The following is a 21,522-nucleotide window of genomic DNA, read 5'->3' on the forward strand; positions in this document are numbered from 1 at the left end:
AACACAAATAACCTCACAGATTTTCAAAAGGCTGCTAAACAAGGGAGGGGTTTGGCCTTCTTCAAGATCCTCTGTTCTAGTCCTCTGGCTGGTGGTAAAGTCCCCAGCTCACCCCTGAGGCAGGAAAGAGAGGAGCCATTCCTTCCTTACTGTTGTGCAGGAAGTGGGGGGAGGGTGGGGGAGGATAGGTATGAGGGTGGGCCCCTAAATCCCACCAGTGAGAGCTTCCCTGAATCGAATGACTCCACCACCTGGCACTAACACAGATTTCTATTTCTCCAAAGGAAGCATGCACATTCTTTGAAATGGTAGCAAATTTTTCTCTCATATATTGAGTTCTATTGTAGAAACTTAAAACTGACCTTTTGTCTTTGACATTTGAGTGAAAATGTAGATAAACTCGGTTATAATTGCTATTTAATTACATTGGAAGTGTTGCTATCTAGGCCTAAACATTTGTGTGGCAAGTTTGTGATTTCTAGAAAAGAGGAAGTGGTTAATATTGTCAGGGCGGTTTTATGTGCATGTGTAAGTATGTGTGTATGTGTGTGTTAGTTCATAGACACAGATTGACTTCTTATGTGTCCATTGTAAACTGTTGTCAAAATGCCCTCAGTAATAACCTCTGTGTACCGGTGTCCTTGGGAAGTTCCCTCTCCAGCTGACTCTGGGCCATGTGATTTGCTTTATTCATTGGGATGTTAGCAAATATGACACAAGCAGAGTCTAAAAAGGTCCTTTTGCATTGGAGGTTATTATTATTATCATTATTATATTATTATTATTATTATTTTGGCTGCTCTTTAGAATCTGAGGCTCTGTGTAAAGAAATTTGGGCGAGTCTATCGAAGAATGATATTTCATTTGGAACATAGATGAGCTATCCCATCTGAGCTTCCCCATACTAAATAGCTTGCCACCTGCCAGAAATGTGAGTGAGCTTCTCTTAGCACATCCATCTCCGACTGAGTTCGTCCAGAACAGAAAACCTGACAAGCTGATCCATAGAAATATGAGAAATAATATATATTTCTAGTTCAAATCCCCTAAGTCTTGAGGTGGTTTGCAATATTGTAAGATCAAACTAACATCAGCCAACCTAGGCAAGATCAGCAGAAGAATCTCTAAGCTGCCCAAATTGCCAATCCACAGAATTATGAACTAATACATGATTTTTGTTTTCAACTATTAAGTTTTGGTGTGATTTATTACACAGCAGAGCTAATTGGTACATGTCTGTGTACAGTAGAAGCGTCATTCTTATTTCTGTTATGTTCCTATTCTCACTGGTTGTCAAAAATATAGCCATCTCCCCAATCGCTGTCCCTTGAGTTCCACAACTTTATTAATTCCTTCTTTCTCTTCTCTTGCTGTGTGTTAAGCTATTAGTAATGTCTTTATTTATCGTTTGTTTGCTTCTTTCAGTCTTCATAAACAGTAGAACCTTGTTAGAATCGTGGCTGGCCAAGGATAATAACTCTTTGCTGCAGCTCACTCTGTGACTCCATAATCATATGTATTAGAATAACTTCACAGTGGGGTTTCACTGTGAAGTAGACAGAGTGAGTATTAAATTTGGAGTCAGAATACTAGAGTATAAACTCTAGCTATGCTATTTATTAGCTGTGTGATCTTAAGAAAGCTTCTTTAACCTCTCCAAAATCAGTTTCTACTGCTGTATTCTTGTCTTTTCACATTTGAACTCATTCTCTATTTCAATCTTCGATTCTATTCTCTTCATTTCCAAAATGCTCCTAAATTTAATAGCCCTGGCTCTTTCTGTTTCTATTTCCGTTTAACTTTCAACCTCGGATTCAGAGTTAGAGTTTGCATTTTAGATTAGGGTACTCCCTAATATGCCCTAGGCTTGTGTCCATTCATAATCGCTCTTTCTCCTTTATTCTGCCAATACTGCCTTTCTCAGATAATCAGTTGGATTAAACATATCCCAGCCAGAGTCTTTCTGTTGTGAGTAATAAAGAGAGTTGAAGAGCAAACAGGATTTTATTACAAGGGAAGCTCTCAAGGGTAGGGCGGGCAGCCAGGCCTCACAAGGGGCTTGACTTGGGAACTGGAAACTCTTAGAAAGAAAGGCAGTAAGACTTAATTTTTCTGTCTGATGCCTCATGGACTCTTCCTTCTGTTTCTTTCTGGCTGTCTCATTCTTGGACCTGTACTTTGGTGTACTGTGCTTTTTCATGCATGTCACTACTCTAAACCTCAGAGTTCTCATGCTGTTATTTTAGCTACCAACAGACTGCCTAAAATTAGTGTTCTCAGTCCTGAGGAGAGAGGGTCTCTGATTGGCCCTCCTTGAGGCAGGTGTACTGAGAGGTGGGAGCAGAGTCATATGCACAAATGGTGTTGCTTCCTCCTGGGAAAGAGAAGTTCTCAGAATGGGCTGTTGTGACTGGGGCAGGACATCTTCCCCGCCCCCCCCAACCATGTGCCTTGATTTTTTTTAATGATTAGCCCTGATTTGGCCTCTCTTGCCCTTAATTTACAAAACCAAAATTAGCAGTGGGTGAGGAGGTTTTCACAGTATCTTCCCTCAGCCTTGGTTTATATCTGACAGCAAACAGTGGAACTCTGTGTTGAATACCTGCACTGTTTCAACTTGTTTTATTGGTCCTGTAGAGCAGCTGGGACTGGGAACGGTGAGATGATGATGGTCATTCTTGTAGCTGAACTGGGAAAAGTGGTATCCAAAGCACTTCTAGTAGGGAAGGGTATGAAATAACCTCCTCTTTTTACGAGCCCTGAGCCCCTTTAGTTTAAGTTGGTACTTGTAGTTTATATCCTGATAGAGTCAAAATACAAAATGGGTGAGAGTGGAGAAGAGACAGTTAGGCTTTTTCTCTTGCCCCATGATTGCACATAAGAATCACTCAGAGAGCCTGTTCTAGTTTGCTAATGCTGCTGCACTGCAAAACACCAGAGACGGATTGGCTTTTATAAAAGGGGGTTTATTTGGTCACACAGTTACAGTCTTAAGGCCATAAAGTATACAAGGTAACACATCAGCAATCAGGTACCTTCACTAGAGGGTGGCCAATGGTGTCCGGAAAACCTCTGTTAGCTGGGAAGGCACGTGGCTGGCGTCAGCTCCAAAGTTCTGTTTCAAAATGGCTTTCTCCCAGGATGTCCCTCTTTAGGCTGCAGTTCTCAAAAATGTCACTCTGAGTTGCACTTGGGATATTTGTCCTCTCTCAGCTTCTCCAGAGCAAGAGTCTGCTTTCAACAGCCATCTTCAAACTCTCATCTGCAGCTCCTGTGCTTTCTTCAAAGTGTTCCTCTTGGCTGTAGCTCCTCTTTGAAAGTTCACTCTCAGTTGCACTGAACTCCTTCTGTTATGTTAGCTCATTTATATGGCTCCACTGATCAACTTAGACCCACCCTGAATGGGTGGAGCAACACCTCCATGGAAATTACCCAATCAGAGTCATCACCTACAGCTGGGTGGGGCGCATTCCAAAGAAACACTCAAAGAATTACAGTCTAATCGACACTGATAACGTCTGCCCACACAAGATTACATCAAAGATAATTTCGTTTGGGGGACACAATATATTCAAACTGGCACAGAGCCCTTAAGAAAAGCCCCATCTCAGACCAAGTGAATCACGGCCCTGAGTATGGAGCCAGGTTGTTGATTTTTATTTTTTCAAAGCTGTCCAAAGATAGGGACCACTGCTCTATCCCTTTATGTTGCACTCACTAGATTGGTTCATTGTCCAGTCTAGGCTTTCATGTTCTGGTAAGTTTTTTGGCCAATCCATGTATCTAAAAATGAGCTGGTTTATAGACAAGGAAGTTTTATTCATTTGTTAAGCAAATACTATGAACCCAGAACATGAGGATTCAAGCCTTGAAAGAGTGAGCTGTCCTGAAGGAGCTAAAGTGCTAAGACTGGAATATAAACAAATGCAATTAAAAGATGACATAGATGTGGATTTTTAGTATATAGGGAATATAGAGGAACACAAGGAAGGGAGTGATCAGTTCTTTGTTCTCTAGGTATCATCAGGAAAGGCTTCATGAAGATAGTGAAACTACAACAACCCCTTGAAAGGTGAGATGATCAATCCTGTAAATAAGTGGTGTGGAATAAGGGATGGGTTGGATTCAAAGGGGAGGGAACCAGATGTGTAAAGTCACTAGGATATGAACTAGTGGGTTTGGGGGCAGGCTTTGGGGAGGGGCGCACAGGAGATGAACCTTGGCTGAGAGGCAGGAGCTGGATGTGTAGACCCTTTGCAGCTTGCCAAGGAGTTTGAGCTTTACTCTGTGGAGTGAAACCTAATGAAGTGTTTTTTAGAGGGAAGTAGCAGGATCAAATGAGTGCTTTTAGAGAGACTGTTTTGGGCAAGGAGGATAAGTTAGAGGAATGCAAGGTGAGTGGCAGGAAAAAGTCCTGGTAAAACATGACAATCCGAACTAAAGTAGTATCTGAGTAGGAGGACAGAGAAATTCTATTTTGGCTTTGAGTGACTGAGTGGATGATGGTGGGTTTGACTTTGGGACAACAGCGTTGAGTTTGAGATGACTATGATCCAGACACTTTGATGGGACTACTCGTTCTGAGGTTTCTGGCTGATTCCGGCTAATCTGCTAGGTAGGGTCAGAGATCTGATAATGTTGCATGCCACAGGTTTTTGTTCAGGATTCCAAAGTCAGTTGATAAAATCGATTTTTCTTGAAGGGGATCCTATCCAGTTAGTTGGAGGACACATCTCACTATGTCTGAATCACCTTGCCTTGCAACCTAAATGTCTTTGGAGGTCTTCACCTCATGGAATCAGACACTGTCATTAGGTATTGATACATATCAAGTTGTGATGTCTCCATTTGTGTCATCACCTATTCCTCATTCCAGAGTTCACATGTAGCATTTTGACATCAGGCAGTGACACGTTGACATTAGGCAAAATCAGAGGAGTAGTAGGATCAGACAAGTTACATTCCTTCTAAACTTATCATGTCTGTGCCATTTGATAGACTTTTCCTCCACTGTGGCAGGTGTGTAACTAAATTCTGTAGCTTTCTTTCTCTCTGTAATTACCCTTATACATTGAGAGGAAATTTCTTCTATGTGCTTGTGGCAGGAAAGAAAAATTACGCATGTAGGAAATGTGTATGTTTTGTCTAATACTCATCAGAAATGAGAGTTACTGGTTTTCACTGAAAACATTGCTCGTTTAATGAAGGTTTCTCTTTTTCCAACTCAGGTACTATTATCTAATTCCTAAAATCAACATAGTCTCTTCAGTACCTTAATCATATGAGATTAAAGCATTGTTTTCTCTTGTGCTTTCTTCCACATTCAAATATGAGAGTTGTGTCTTTGATTTCTTCTCCTAATTATAGTTCCGTTTTTAAATCACTTCCCTAGTACTGGTTCCTGAAAAGCTTAGCAGCCTCTCCAGCTTATTTCCTTTAATTGTTCTCAGAGCAAAAACATGGTTGTTCTTAACCTAAGCATCCCCTGGGTCCTTATTGGATAGTGTGGACTCCTTTTCCTTTCTCACTTTCTTTCCCCTGCTTTATGCTTGTGGTTTAATGATCTTTGAATTTCTACAATATATTAAAATATACCTTCTTTAGCACATCAACTTTCCATTTACCATCTTAATCCTTACATTTTCATATATTCATCATATGCACATGACTTTGTATAAAAAGTGTATGCTTTGTTTTTCACAAACTGTAATGTAAGCACTTTCTACATTGGACCATAATGATCAATTCCGTATTGTCCTGTTGTTGGTCAATTTTATTATTTGGAATTTTCATTTTTTAATATTAAGGATCAGAGTCATGGTTAAAGGGAAGATAGGGGCCGGCTTCAGATTGTCAAGGCCCTTTCTCTTGGTTTCAGGGCAGGTCCTGAAACTGACGAGAACAAATATGCAAACGTGAAGCCCAAGTCTTGAGAATGGCCACACACTGGGCTTCCTCTGCTGTACTGGATTCTTTTGTTTGCTCCTCCGCACCCACTTTCCTTCCATCCTTCTCCATTCTGCTTTATGCCCCCAGAGGCTGACCTCTGTGGTCTCTTGCCCTTTGGCTTCTGGTTGGGTTTGACCATTGGGATATCTGGCAGAAACTAGAGGAAGGGAAGAATGGCAAGTCAGGTTATTCATTCCACCCTTCCCCACCTGCAGCCCAACCATGTTTCCCCTTACAGGGTCATCTGGAGTGGGCTGTGTTTCTTGGCTGAAGTTCACTGCCTCCCACAAAGCTAAGACTCTCCCCCTTGGGGTATCAGCAGCTGCTCCTTGACCTCTTCCTTTCCAGCCTGGATGTGTTAACAGCATAAATGGTACCAGCCCTTACATTCACACCTGATAGATCGTCCTTTTGTAAATACACCGTTTTCATAATATTCCATTCTGAATGTGCCATCTCATTACTCTTGGGACCCTTACTGATATACTAGTCATACTGGATGATTTGTTCAGAGTGGAAAATATATTTTGGATTCTGTACCTCATAGGAATTAGGATCTTAAATGTACTATTATGTTCGGATTATAGCGACTCAGACTGAAGGTCCTTAGTTTTTTCTTCTTAGAATGGTTTTGGAAGGCATAGCTGACAATCTGTAACTGCTTTTCTTTTCTTTGGTTATTTTATGCTGTGCAGAGAAGTTGTGCTTTTTTGCATAGTCACACCTTTGATTTCTTTTTTTCAACCTTGTGTTATCTCCTACTCTTGCAGCAAAGCTTAGGGGAAATTAACATCCATACAGAAACCTAATAAACACTCCATTCACATTTTCATTTCTATTTGATAATTGGTTTTAAAATTCATTTTTTTGAGACTGTAACATTTTATGCTATAACGTACAGATTTAAATTGAATTTTTTCTGTGGTGATAAGTGATGTTATCTGGTTATTTTATCAAGTAATTCTTCCCAGTCTTTTGGTTTGGTGATATCCAGTTTATCATATATTAAATTCTGATACAGATGTGTTATATATTACATACAATTCTGTCTTTTCTGGGACCTCTAATTTTTTTATATTGATCTGCTTTTCTAATTTATTGGTAGTATCATGGTTTTAACAATTGCTACTTTGTAATTAATGTATCAAGTAGGGCTAAACTGCCTTTTCTCTCCATGTTTCTCTTTTAGGGTTTTTACAGCATATTTTATTCTTTCAGATATTTATTTTGTCAATTAATTTCTGTTGATGCTTTTACTAATATTCCAGAAAATACAGGAATTAACTACAAGAGAATTGACATTTTTCCAACAGTTAGCTTTTTTTTTTTGTGAAGGAACATGCTGTCTTATCACCATTTATTTCTTACATTTTCTAGTAATATAACATAATTCTGTTTTATTGGCTACATAGATTTTTGCTCAGTTTGTTCAGTATTTTATGATTATTGTTGGTCTTGGCTTTCTTCTTGTGTCATTTTTTACCTACTTGCTGGTATGTGAGAATGCAATTTTACTTTATTGTATATATGGCTTCTTTATTAAATATTGTTAATTTTAACAGATTTTACTGTTTTCTGTAGATATCATGACTACAAATCATACAGTCATTCAAGTATTTATTCCTCTAATGTCTGTTTCACATGACAGCTTTAGAAATTTCCAAAGGAATATTAATGGTGGTAGTGGTCTTCTTTTTGGTTAAGAGTCTCTGATTTTTCTTAATCAAGCATATGTTGGCTTTTTGTTTAGAATGATATATTTGATCATGCCTATAAAGTTCTTTCTATTCTAATTTTAAAATGTTTTCATTTCGAAAAATAATGGAAAATTGCTTTTCATTTGCAGATTGTTAATACAGTAACAAAACCCTTTTGTAAGTTGAAGGTTGCCACTGTTTGTCTTAATTTGTGGTGTGTGGCTAGTTGGGTAATTCATTTATCTTGGGCAGTCTAGCATTAGGCTCTCAGGCTGGCCGTGTTGTGCATAAATGCTTTCTGTTTACCAGTATCTCCTTTAATGGAATTAGAAGTGACTCTGGCATCCTTGAACCCTCTCTCTGCTCTGATATACAGTGGCACAGAAGAGAGGAGCAAGGAAACCAAAATGAATCTGGAAGTTGGTGAGGGTGGATTTCTTCTGTTCTTTAATCACTATTGTTCTTTTCAGTGCTGTGTTGTAGAATTCCATGCTGCATGTTATATAGAGAAGTACAAGGTCATCATTTAGCTGTCTCTTACCCAAGATAAAAAAATATGAGATTCCTTTTAATGTTTGTGCTGGTGTTATGTTAAACTGGGTTTATTTTTAGTGATGATAGGGCTGTATGTGTGATGGTGGTGATGGTCAGTATTATGATTGGAAAATAGATCTACAGTTATCATATAGTATAAGAAAAATTGTATACTTCATATAACTGTTTATATGAAGTTATAATTCCGAGAACAAGATCAGTGATCATGATGTTGGCATGAGTTTTTATGCACTTGTAATATTAGTAATGCTCCAAGAGAAATTTGATGACATTGAAGTAGGTGTAGTATGAACCAAATATGATTTTTATATTGGAACTTTTTTCTTTCATTAATAAAGTAGAGAGTGATTGCTTTTTAGATTTCATCATCTAGAAACCTTTTTAAATGTCAGTATATATAGATTTTTTAATACGGTTATTGATTTTATACCTTTGTAAAAATATTTTTCTGAATTTATCTGTTACAATTCAGTAACAATTTTAATTGTTTAATTCAATTTTGTGCAAGCTGTTATATTGAGGCATTTTTAGCTTTCATTCATGAATATAGTGTACTCACATGGTAAATTTTTATTTATTCTTGATTACCCTTAGAAACAATGCTCTGGTGATAATTTTTAAATTATAGATTTTCTTGTAAAGTATTTTTATCAAATTGATAATCATTCATTAGATAAACTGTGGCAAAATTGGCTGTAAATTATAATGTTGATTATAATCAAGAACACTACAAACATTGAAATTATTATGGTGATTGAGTTCTATACATCTGCATACACACAAATAAGACATGCATGGTATACAGATATACTATGTATACATGTAATAAATATTTGTAATCTCTTGTCTGACAAAGGTAGTAAAGTGTTATAATCTTTATTATGAAATAATTTATAAAACCAAATATGAGTGCTAATAAATTAAAATTTATTGGTACTGTTACAAGCTGCTGATTGCTTTGAATCATTTTTACCTACAGTTGAATTTAGCATTTGAATAAATTTGAAAATAGAATGACCTACAATATTCCATAGAAACTAAATTGTATTATATAAATATGTATATGTACATATTATCTGTTATATATAAATTTTATATATATAGTTTGTTTTCAGGTATAATATTTACATTTTAAATTTGACTTTACTGGAGGCTAAAATTGTCGAACAGATAAGGAAATAAATGCAACAAGAAATTATCACTTCTTATAGTTACAGATGGAGCTGAATAAAGGGCTGTAGTCTTCTAATTGATTGTCTTCATCTTGACTTCCTGTTTGGCTAAAATGTAAAATAAAGGTAAGCTGAAGCCCAACACAGAGATTTGCTTTTCTATAAACAATCTGATTTATGAAAATGAGATAGTTTCTTTATAAATGTATCAGTTCCTTTTCTTATAGAATTTTAACTACTTTGCTAATACTGTAATTAAGGCTTGTCAACCTATGGAAAAGTGCTTCCTAATATTTTCCATGTCATGGCACACTTAGAGGAATTATGATATTTATTTGGCATTTCGGCATAACCAGAGAGGCTACCCTCATTTGGAGTTGACCATCCAGGTAATTTGTGCTGCCTTGAGCCCAGCCCTGTGGCTGGCTGGTTCTTAGCCCCTGTGCCGTGGAGACTCCAGCATAGAGCTCTGAGAATCTAGCCAGCACAGTTGATACTGGTTCTTCTACCCTGTTTTCAGGTCATTGAATTATGTTCCTCTTTGGTGGCTAAAGACCCTAACCTAGTTGATTTTTCACTCTACTGTACAAAACCTTCCAGTGGCCCCCCATTTCACTCAGCACAAAAACCACAGTACTTCCATTGTCCCACGTGGTTTGTCCTGTCAGCCCTCTGTCTTCATCTCTTACTTCTTCCTGCCTTCCTTGTTCTTTTCCAGCCACCCAGTGACCTCTTTGCTCTTTCTCAGCCATTTCAGGCATGTTCCTCTCAATGTACTGGCAGCTCCTCCTGCTTGGAACTCTTCCCCAGCTATGTGCATGGCTCACTCCTTGACTCCTTGTCTTCATGTTCTGCCTCAGGTGTGACCTCTGTAAGACCCCTAACCTGCAGATCCTGTGAAAATTGACACACTGACACATTGATTTGCAATTTGCCTGTACATTTTCAAGCTAGCTAATAAGGGGAACTGGGTTTGTGCTTTTTTTTTTTTTTTTGAAAAGGTAAACTCAAATTCTGCATGCTATCTCACCCTGTCCTTCCTATTGAAACTGAAGTCTTGAATGTCTTTCCCACCAAATCCATTGGCCTCTTAGTTGATGCTTTCCTGCCCTTATATAGCATGGCTTGTTGAAACTGTTTCCTCATTAAATTTTGATAATCCCACCCTACCCTGTGTGATTTTCTTACTGCTTTGAAGACTCTTTCTGTTTTCTTTTTTAGCTCCTCAAGATTCTTCAATTCGTTATTTAAGATTCTACTCCTTATTTAAGGTATTTTCCCACAATTCAGGTCTTGATTTTTAGTTCTTTTCTATTTAGCCTTTCTACATATAACAATCATTTTACCTGTTACCTCTGCTCTTCCAGGTCTGTCTCTGTCATTATCTTCAAAGGCATACCTTTTTGTACAGTTTATAAGTTTACTTTAGTCAATCCTGTTTGAAAAGCTGTTCTCTGGTTCCTGGACGTCTGTCTGTCTTCCACACCAGTTCAAACCTTACTTGTTTATTAAGTACCAGTTCACATCCATTTTCCCTGCGAAACCTTCCCAGAGCATTCCAATCTGGTATATCTCTTGAATACTTCAAGCAATTGTTTTAATTCATGTCCTGATTAATCAAGGACTTTTATATTGTTGAGATATTCTTTAAAATCCCTTACTGCTGTGGAAATAAATTTTTTAAGGGAACTGGTTTTGCTACAGGTTGAACATTGAGAAATGGAAAGATATTGTTTGGCTTGCTAAAGCTGCCAGAATGCAGTATACCTGAAATGGGTTGCCTTTTTCAATGCGGATTTATTAGATTGCAAATTTACAGTTCTAAGTCCATGAAAATGTCCAAATTAAGGCATCAAGAGTAGATACCTTCTCTGTGGAAAGGCTGAGGGCATCTGGGCTTCCTCTGTCACATGGGAAGGCAATGTCTGCTTGTGATTCTTCTCCTGGGTTCTGGTTTTAAAATGGCTGTCTCCAAAATGTCTCTGAGCTTCTGTCTAAGCATCTCTGAGCCCTCTCAGTTGCATCTGTCTTTTATCCTCTCATAGAGGACTTCAGCAAGGGTATTAAGACTCACCTTGAATGGGCTAGGTTATATCTTCGTGGAAACAGCCTAATCAAAATGTCCCATCCAACAGTAGGCCCCCTCAAGATTTGATTAAAAGGATATGGCTTTTCTGAGGTACATAACAGACTCAGACCAGCACAGATACTTTAATCCGTTAACCTTTAAGAAAACTTTGTTACTTAACTGTTTTTTTTTTTTCTGCTTAGTATTTTACCATAACACATGTTTTATGTGAATTCCTTAATTATTTCTTGAATTGATTCACATTGACATTTTAATTTTAGTATCATCGAAAAATGGTACACTTCAGTAGTAATGCAATGCAAACAACTGTACCATTTTCTTCTATTATATTTGTAAAGATTTAAATCCTGTAGTGACCTATCATGTTGCCAATTAAAATGATCACAGTCATATGATCTCATGATCACAATTAGGTAAAACAAAAATAAACATGTTATGGATAGAACAAAGGCTGTAAGGAAGTATAAAAATACTACTAGTAGTTGTGCATGAATATTGAGGCTATCCCTGCCCCCCCCTCCCAATTTTTTTCCGTAAGAAGTTGGTGTCAAGGCACCATATTGCCATGCTGCAGTTAAAGAAGAGGAATGCATTCACATAGTCTGGGAAGGTACAGAAGTGAAGAGAAGTACATTATTTCATTATCATTGAACTTCCCTTTTTAAAAGTCAGCAGTCTCTTGCTCTATGTCAAAATTGCTTAGTTTCATGGCAAAGGGGAATTTGGGTGGTACCTATGTGACTCTCACTATGTTATGACAGTTTGCATACTGTACTATGATTTCTTGGATACTGTGATTTTTCTAGCTATGCTTTTGAATTAATTCAGTTTATATTTTATACTAGCATTTTAGGATCTGTGATGTTTACTTCTGTTGCCATGATAGAATCTGACAATAACAACTGCTGTCCACTCCCATGGATAGGCTGGTGGATCTCAAGTAACACAGTCATACATATGTTCCATTCCCCCTTTAATGTAGATGTAAGAGCAGAGCCAAGGAAATATGGCTATACGTCTCCAAATGACTACTCGGTAGGTATGGCTAGATAAATTTATGAATGAATGGGCCTTGATAATCAGTGTGTCAACACGTTTTTCTTTCTACATTTTCTTGAACATGATATAGGCAGAGAGCCCCCTACAGGAACAGGTTTATAAATGCTGATGATTCAGAATTATTTTGTAACTCCACACATTTTAGAATTTTTATTTACTACTACATGTGCACACGTGTGTGCATGTGTGATTGTTTTACACACACTTTTTATATTCGTCTATAGTTAGTTTTTTTTCCTAACTCTCTATTTTACTTAAGACATTGATCCTTTAAACCATGACTTTGCTAGTCAGGGTACTTTTAGGAAATTACTGTGCTGATCTTTTTGAGAGAATTACATTATTTGTTTAAATGTCATTTTCCACCACTAGACTTAGAATTTCCTTAAGGACAAAATGATTTTCCACCACTCTTAACAGTGCTTGGCACATAATAGGTACTCAGGTATTTTTGAGGGATTTTAGAGTGATTGAAATAAGCATATGCATATAAACATACATGTACAGGTAAAGCGAGTGTTTTATAGCAGAATTTAGGTTATGTTTACATTATCAAGAATCATTCCCCTCTTCTTTTTTCGGAATATTGGAATACATTGTTCTTTTCACTCAATATTGGCATTTTCTTTTTCTCTAGTTTTTATTAGTTTTTAAAGGCTAAGGGTGTCATAATTTATTACATACTTCAGGCCTTTGTTTTTATATTTGAGAGTAGAATTATGGTGGCAATCACAATGTATGCTTTTCTTCTGTAGGTTACCCTCTTATCACCTTTTTCCTCCAGCACTCACAGTAGAAAGGATCTCTAATCTTCAGCAAAATTGCTTTAGTGTGAGAATGATGAGTTTCTTCACAAGTTTAGCCTTTGCTGAGATGGAAATTTAGGAGTGAGGTTCATGTGATTGAAATTTTTTTGGCAGCAATTCCAGGGACTTAATATAAAACAAATCCTCCTGCTCCCAGCCCTCAAGAACAGTTGTTCAAGTACTTCTCTATTTGGGCATATAACTCCCAGATCTCAAGCCCTTTTCTTTTAAAGACTAGTTTTATCTAAATATCTACCATTGAAAATAAATATGTTCATAAATTCTGGTGGAAATCTCCTTAGTGGAAGATACTGATTGTTTTTTGAAGACTAGAATATTTCTCTTTTCCTGATACAAATGACACGAGATTACTTTTTCATCTGTTAGGAGAGGAAAAAAAAACCCACCACAACCAGTGATGACCGATCACATTTTATCTTTTGAGGTTGTGGTGCAATATAGGTCTGAGTTGCTTAAATGTTAATTAATGTCTGATGTTGAACTCAGTTTACCTTTTGCAATAAGGAGAGGAGCTGAATAATAATAGCCTTAGTTGATCATATTTCAAGGGAATGAAGGAAAAAGAGGTTGCAAACTTTCTAGTAGGTCTTTGAGTTTTACATGGTAGTACTTCATCCAGCACAGATTCTAAATTGTTCTGTGAATAGCCTAATAGTAGGGCCCTTGAATGTTAATCTCCATAAAAACAACAACAAGAAGAACAGAAGAGCCTTCCTGATGTTGGAATTTTTCTTCCCATTTCCACTTAAATCCTCTGGTTTTTCTGTTAATTTTTTCTATTGTAAGTTTTGCTCAGTGAAAGTCCTGATTGCTTTCTTTTAGTGATAACATTTTGTTAGTACCTTCTTTGGAGTTTTGTGGTTTTGTAGGAGGGATTTACAAAAGGAAAGTGCCAAATGAGGTTTTTTAAAAAATTAAATAGAATAAGTTTATTTTAAAGCCCAAGGAAATAATTACTGGATTTGAAACTATCTTCAACCTGCTGTTGCTTTTACATCCTACAGATTGTTTGCTTTATGATGAGTCTGTTTGCTTTTATCATTTGTTTTCTGAATAACCTACTAGTTAGAAAATTGGGTACTGCAGTTTCTGAATGCAATTTTTTTTCAATTGTTACAAATTGAAAATTGCAAATTATTGAAAAATAGATATTGAGATTGTCTTTTCTGTTTATCCTCTACTAATGCACTGTATATGGGAGCAGTTAAATTTCTTTTTAGTTTATTTTGGTAATTTTGCTTATTTTAAAATTGTTGCACATTATTATTCAGAATTGTGGGATTTGAATCCTTTGATTTTAGCAGGATAAGAATAAGAAGGTTTAATTGATTTCATGCTATTTCTGTGGCAGTGTCAATGATTGCAGTCTCATTTATTTGTCCTTATTTCACTTAAGATAGAATCCTTATTTTATGAATTTTACATGTGTCTTCCCTTTTTATCTCACAACAGAAGCATGTTCCTTCAGTGATAATCCTAGGGATCGAGTCTCTCCTCATTGTAGTAAAGGGTCCAGGCTCTGGAGACAGACTGGGTTTGAATGCTGGTTCTGCTTATTAGTTGTGTGACTGTAGTTAGGCAGACTAGGTAACCTCTCTGTGATTTTCTGACCTTGAACTGGGGAGAATAGTTCCACTTGTGCTATCCTTTTTTAATAGTATGATCGTTGCTATGAGGTATAATGGATAGTTGTATAGTTCACCTCATTTTATAAATTTGGAAGTATTCATTTTGTCTGTTCTTTTCTTACTGCATGTCACAGTGTTTGAACAGGTAGGTGCTCTTGTGCTATCTTGAGTGGGCTTGGCCTAAAAGGATTATAAGTATTTGATTGGTAACTTTTGAGATATTAACCACCTTTGAGACCTCATAGAAGAAGACTGTTGGAATTGAAGACTTAAAAGCAAATTTTTAAAAATATGGGTTTCATTCTTTCTGCTAGGCTCATTGTTTTCTTAAATGAATCCTTTCAAGGTATATATTTAAATGATTCTTAAATATATTTTATACCTGAAATGATGGATGCTCTTGGTTTAAGATTACTTAAGAGTGAAGTAGGCTATTTATGTAACTATTGAACTATGTTACAAGCGTTTCCCACAGAACTTTTAGGTAATGCCTCCTTCATATGATATGAAAGGAAGATAACTGAATGTATTACCATTTTTTCTGTTCTGTAAGATAATTTAGAAGTAATTTTGTTAAGAGTGTGGTTTTTGCATGGAAGGATATGAATTTAAGAGATTGGTTGTCTAATGCTGTGTGCAAGATTTTAATTTCTTCATAAAATGCTTTTATTAACAAAGTTGATTTAGTCTGTCTTCCTCTGAAGTGTGAAAGGAAGAAAATCTCTAAATTGTTCTTTTGGATTCTTTGTTTCATCCGTGTTGTGAAGGGAAAATATAGCATGTTAGAATTGATTACTGCAAGTAGTATAAGTTTGAAATACCACTTTAAAACGTGGTAGGTAGAATTGACCAGGGTGTAGTCAGTGGAGGATGGAGCTCTCTGATGACCAGGAGAATACCTAGGTGCTTCTTTTACTGGCGTCAGGCTGAGTACACCCATCTGGGAATAGAGGTTATAGTTCTACTGCAGGATAATGGACCTGGGCCGCCTTGTAGAAGAACAGAATACCACCATCATCATATTTTTGGTGTTTGATGTTATTTTCTGGAACATGGGTTTAGAGATGAAGAGACATGTTTTAATCTGATGTTTGCCTTTTATATCTGCATTCTTTAGGTGCAAACAAGATGGTATAGACCTCTTCTTTCTTGCTTTCTCTCGCTAACCGTACATACCAGCCCTGGAAATGGCATAAGTATTAACCAAAGGAGAATTCTGAAAGGTGGTAAGAAACGGAGCTGGTTTGAGACAGTACAATGGCAAGGTGTCTTTCATCCCTCCAACCAACAGAAGACCACCCAGTTATGGCATTTTCTCAACCCCTGTCCTACCATATTTATCAAGTGGTAAAAGAACAGAACTGTTCAACTGCAAATTTTTGTAACTAGTGAAATTATCATTCTGGAGAGGAGAAATAAAACATTCTCAGGTGAAGGAGAACTAAAATAATTTGTTGCTAGCAGATTTAAGCTCAAAGATTGGCTAAAGGAAGTTCTTTAAGTAGAAAGGAAATGATAGAAGAAATCTTAGAGTATCAGGAAGGATGAAGGAATAAAGGAAAGAGCAGAAATAAGGGTATTGCAATAGAATTCCTTTTCTTCATGACTGTTATAAATCATATTTGATGAGTGAAACAAAAATTATAAGACCGTATAATACTCAAGATAATGATATTTAAAAGTAGTGATGGTAAAGGGAACTAAACAAAAGTGTAGATTTCCACAAGGTGAAGTGTTATCAGTAGACTGTTGTAAGTAACATGCATATATTCTAATAACCAGAGCAAACACTACTAAAAACTATACAAAGACATACATTGAAACTTTAAATAGCTCAAGATGGAATTCTGAAAAATTTTCAAGTAACTGATTGAAGGCCAAGAGAAGAGGAACAGGTATCTTAAAGCTAAAGGAAACAAATGGAAAACACATAATGATGTGACAGAATTAAGCACTAACATATCTATAATTACCTTAAATGAAATGGTCTAAATGCACCAATCAAAAGACAGAAGTTGGCAGAGTAGATAAAAGCAACACCCACCTATATGATGCTTGCAAGCAACTCATTTCAAATTCAATGGCAAAAGTACATTGAAGGTAAAAGGAAGGAAAAAGATGCACCATGCAAACATGAACCAAAAATATTAGGAGTGGCTATATTGATATCTAATAATTTAGACTTCATAGCAAAGATACTAAAGACAAAGAGGGACACTACATAATAATAAAGGAATCACCCCACCAGAAAGATATAATGATCCTAAATGTGTATATACCAAGCAACAGTGGCTCAAAATATATGAAGCAAAAATTGATATAATTGAAAGGAGAAAGAGACTAACCCATAATTATAGCTGGGGACACCCTGCTCTAAGCAGTTGATGGAACTGTTAAACAGAATATCAGCAATTATGTAGACGATCTGAACCATACACTCTCCCATTGAATATTGAACCACTATTATATCCTTGGAATAAACTTCAATTGGTCGTGGTATATGATTGTTTTTATGTATTATTGAAGTCTATATTCATAAGAGATCTTGGTCTATAGTTATTTTTCTGTACTTTCTTCATGTGACTTTCATATTAGGGTAGTACCAATTTCATGGGATGAATTGGGTACGGCTCCCTCCTCTTCTGTTTCTGGAAAAGATTGTGTGGAATTGGTCTTATCTCTTTAGACATTTGGTAAAATTCACCAGTAGAGTGATCTAGGCCTGGAGATTGCTCTTTGGGATGTTTAAAAAAAAAAATACAGATTCAATTGCCTTAACAGTTATAGGGCCACTCAAATCATCTATTTCATTTTGGTAGGTGGTACATTTTTTGGTAAGCAGTTGAATTTAAAACCATAAAATTGTACAGAGTGTTTCATTTTTTAAGTTGCTGCAGGATCTATAGTGAGAATGCCTATTTGATTCCTGATACTAGCAATTTGTGTCTTCTCTCTTTGTATTTTTGCTATCATTCCCAGAGGTTTTTCAATTTTAATTGTTTTTTTCCTCAGTGCTAGCTTTTTGTTTCATTTTTTTCTCCATTGTTTTCTTATTTTCAATTTTATTGATTTCTGATTTTATCTTTAGTATTTCCTTTCTTCCTCATGCTTTGGGTTTAATTTATTCTTTTTCTAGGTTCTTGTTGTGGGAGCTTAGATTATTGATCCAAGACTTCTCTTCTTTTCTAATGCCTGTTTTTCATGCTATAATTTTTCCTGTCAGCAATGCCTTGGCTGTATCCCATCAATTTTGGTATGTTATATATTCATTTTTATTAATATCAATATTTTTATTTCTCTTGAAACTTCCTCTTTAGCTCACTGATTATTTAGAAATGTGTAGCTTAATTTTCAAGAGTTTGACAATTTTCCTGTTATTTTTCTGTGTTTGATTTCTAGATTGATTCCATTGGTTAGAGAAAAAACTCTGTATGATTTCAATTTGTTTAAATTTGTCAACATTTGTTTTAAGGGCTAGGGTGTAGTCTGTCTTCATCTGTGTTCCATGGGCATTTGAAATGAATGTGTATTTCACTGTGGGTGGAGGGTTCTCATTAGATACTGTTGGTTAATAGTGTTGCTGAGTTCTTCTGTCTTGCTGATTTTCTCTTGTTCTATTAATTGTTGAGAGGGATGATCAAGTCTCCAACTATAATTATGTATTTGTATATTTATTTTTTCAGTTCTACAAGTCTTGATTCACATATTTTATAGCTCTGTTATTTAGTGCATACACATTTAGGTTGGCTACATTTTCCTTGTAGGGTGACTCTTTTATCATTTTATAATGTCCCTTTCTGTCTCTGGTAATTTTCTTTGCTCAGAAATCTAATTTATCTGATATTATTATGGTTACTCCTGCTTTCCTTTGATTCATGTTTGTATAAGTTTTTTTTCCTTATATTTACTTTCAACCTGTCTATATTGTTATATTTCAAGTGAGTTTCTTGTAAGCAACATATAATTTTGTCATGGTGTTTAATGAACTCTTCTAATCTGTCTTTTAATTGGTGTATTTAGACAATTTACATTTAATATAATTTTTATATGTTAGGACTTGTATTATTCAAGGTTCTCCAGAGAAACAGAACTGACAGGATACAGATATGTGTGTATGTGTAAGTATTAAGATTATAGGATTTGGTTCTTGGGACCACGAGGATTGGAAAGTCCAAATTCCATAGAGTAGGCCTCAAGTTGGGAACTTGATGATGATGAATTCCCCAGAAGAAGCTGTACATTGGGAACTCTGATTAAAGTGATGATAAATTCCTCAGGAGAAGCTGGCTGACTGAAGTATAGATAGAAATTCTTCTTTCTGACTGCTGAAATCATCAGTTCTTCCTTTAAGACCTCCAACCGATTGGATGAGGTGATTGCTCTCACTGCTGAAGGCAATCTCCTTTGTTGGTTATAAACGTAATCAGCCATAGATCTAATCAACTGATCAATGATTTAAATCCACAAAAGATCTCACAGTAACAGGTGCTTGCTTAACCAAACAACTGGACACCACACCTAGTCAAGTTTATGAAATTAACCATCACAGGGCTTAAGTCTGCATTTCAGCTTTTCTTTTCTGTTTATTTTCTTTTTTTCCTTTTTTTTTTTTTTTTTCCCATTTTTTTTTCTGTCTTCCTATGGGTTACTTTAACATATTTGAGAATTCCATTTTGGTTTGTCTCCATAGTATTTTTGACTGTATCTCTTTGTATAATGTTTTTAGGGGTTGCTTCTAGGTATTACTTTACATATACATAACTTATCATCGTTCCCTGGTACATTTTTTACCAGTTCCAGTGAAGTATAGACATCTCACCTCCCTATAGGTCCCTTATTTATAATGTAATAGTTTAAAATTTTTCCTCTGCATACCTTTACAGCCACATCAGACAGTGTTGTAATTTTTACTTTAACCTTCAAACATAATTTAGAAAACTCAAGGAGAGGATGAAAACCGATTATAGTTATCCATGTTTTTGTTGACTGTGTTATTCCTTCCAGTTGTCCCAGGGTTCCTTTTTGAACCATTTCCTTTCTGTTTAGAAAACTTAACTTTAACTGTTGTTTTAGGTTGGAGCTGCTGACAACAGATTCTCCTAGTTTTTCTGTATGTGAAAATGTCTTGATTTCCCCTTTATTCTTGATAGATAAAGATATAGAATTATGAGTAGATAGTTCCCTTTATTTTAACACTTGAAAAATATTGTGCAGCTGACTTCTGGCCTTCATGGTTTCTGATGAAAATCCACTGTCATTCTAATTATATTTCCTCTAGAGGTAAGGGGTCATTTATTTCTTGGCTTCTTTAGAGATTTTTTTCTTTGACCTTAGATTTCCGAAGTTTAATTGTGATGTGTCTTGGTGTGGAGTTCCTTCAGTTATCCTGTTAGGAGTTCACTCGGCTTCTTTAATCTGTTGGTTTATGTAACTTGAAAAATTTGGGTAGTTTTCAACGAATATTTTTTGAGTAGTTTTTTAGACTCCATCCTGTTTCCATCTTTTTCCATGACTCCAATAACATGAAAGTTGGATCATGTGTTTTAGTCCCACAGTTTCTTGAGCCTGTGTTCATTTTCTCTCTGTTGTTCGGACTGGGTAATTTTTATTGTCCTGTTTTCCAGTTCACTGATTATTTCTTCTTTGCCCTCTATTCTGCTGTTGAACCCATTTATTGAATTTTTTACTTTATTGCATTCATTTCTGAAATTCCATTTGGTTCTTTATATGTTCTATTTTTTTTGCAAACACTTTCTATTTCTTTGAGGCTTTCTATTTTTGTATTTGTTTCAAGCAGGTTCATATTTATTTGTTTAAGCAATTTCATGACGACTGCTTTAAAATCTTTGTCATATAATTCTACTGTCTCTGTCATCTCAGCATTGGCATCTATTGACTGTCTCTTTTCCTGGTTCTTGATTATGATGAATGATTTTCTGTTGAAACCTGAATATTTTTGTATTGTGTTTGAAACTTGGGAGGTTATTTAAAAGGCTGGTTTTCTCTGCACTGCTTCTGCAGGGTAGAGGAACACTGCTTCGTTACTGCTGGGTTGGGTGGGAGTTCTGTCTCCCCCTCCCACTGATGCCATTGTAGGGTTGGCCTTGTTCTGCTTGGTGGTTGTAAAAGTCATTATTTTACACTAGGTGTCCTCTGCCACCACCTTATTAGAGAGGAAAAGGGGTACTGCATTACTGTGTAGGGGTTGAACTACAGGTTCCGATGTTGTCTCCACTGACACAGGATGTGAAGGGAGAATGTATGGGGAAATGAGAGGGCTTATTAATGTCTAGTGGGCATGATAGTTGTGCTGGTTTGAATATATTATGTCCCCCAGAAAAGCCATAAACCCTAATGCAATCTTGTGGGTGCAGACTTATTAGTCTGTTGATTAGGGTGGAGTCTCTGATTGAATTATTTCCATGTGGGTGTGGACCCTGCCCATTTAGAATGGGTCTTAATTAGATCACTGGAGTCCTTTAAAGGGAGCTCACACAGAGAGCAGGGAGGACAAAATGCCCCTAAAGAAGCTGAGAGAGACATTTT

The 21,522-nt window shown here is 36.3% G+C and overlaps 1 protein-coding gene and 1 long non-coding RNA gene across 9 annotated transcripts in view; both read left to right on the top strand.

Annotated features, from left to right (window-relative positions):
* CADPS2 (calcium dependent secretion activator 2) overlaps positions 1-21,522 on the top strand; it is a 647,872-nt gene that overhangs the window by 36,300 nt on the left and 590,050 nt on the right. The gene's annotated exons all lie outside the window — the stretch shown is intronic.
* Positions 1-21,522, top strand: part of LOC119534181 — a 58,851-nt gene that overhangs the window by 28,940 nt on the left and 8,389 nt on the right. The window contains exons 2-3 of the long non-coding RNA XR_005216975.1: positions 4,018-4,072; positions 9,413-9,499. This is a non-coding gene — a long non-coding RNA (uncharacterized LOC119534181). The remainder of the gene's footprint in view (positions 1-4,017; positions 4,073-9,412; positions 9,500-21,522) is intronic.

Source organism: Choloepus didactylus, chromosome 5 (assembly GCF_015220235.1).
Source record: "Choloepus didactylus isolate mChoDid1 chromosome 5, mChoDid1.pri, whole genome shotgun sequence".
NCBI classification, from domain to species: domain Eukaryota; kingdom Metazoa; phylum Chordata; class Mammalia; order Pilosa; family Megalonychidae; genus Choloepus; species Choloepus didactylus.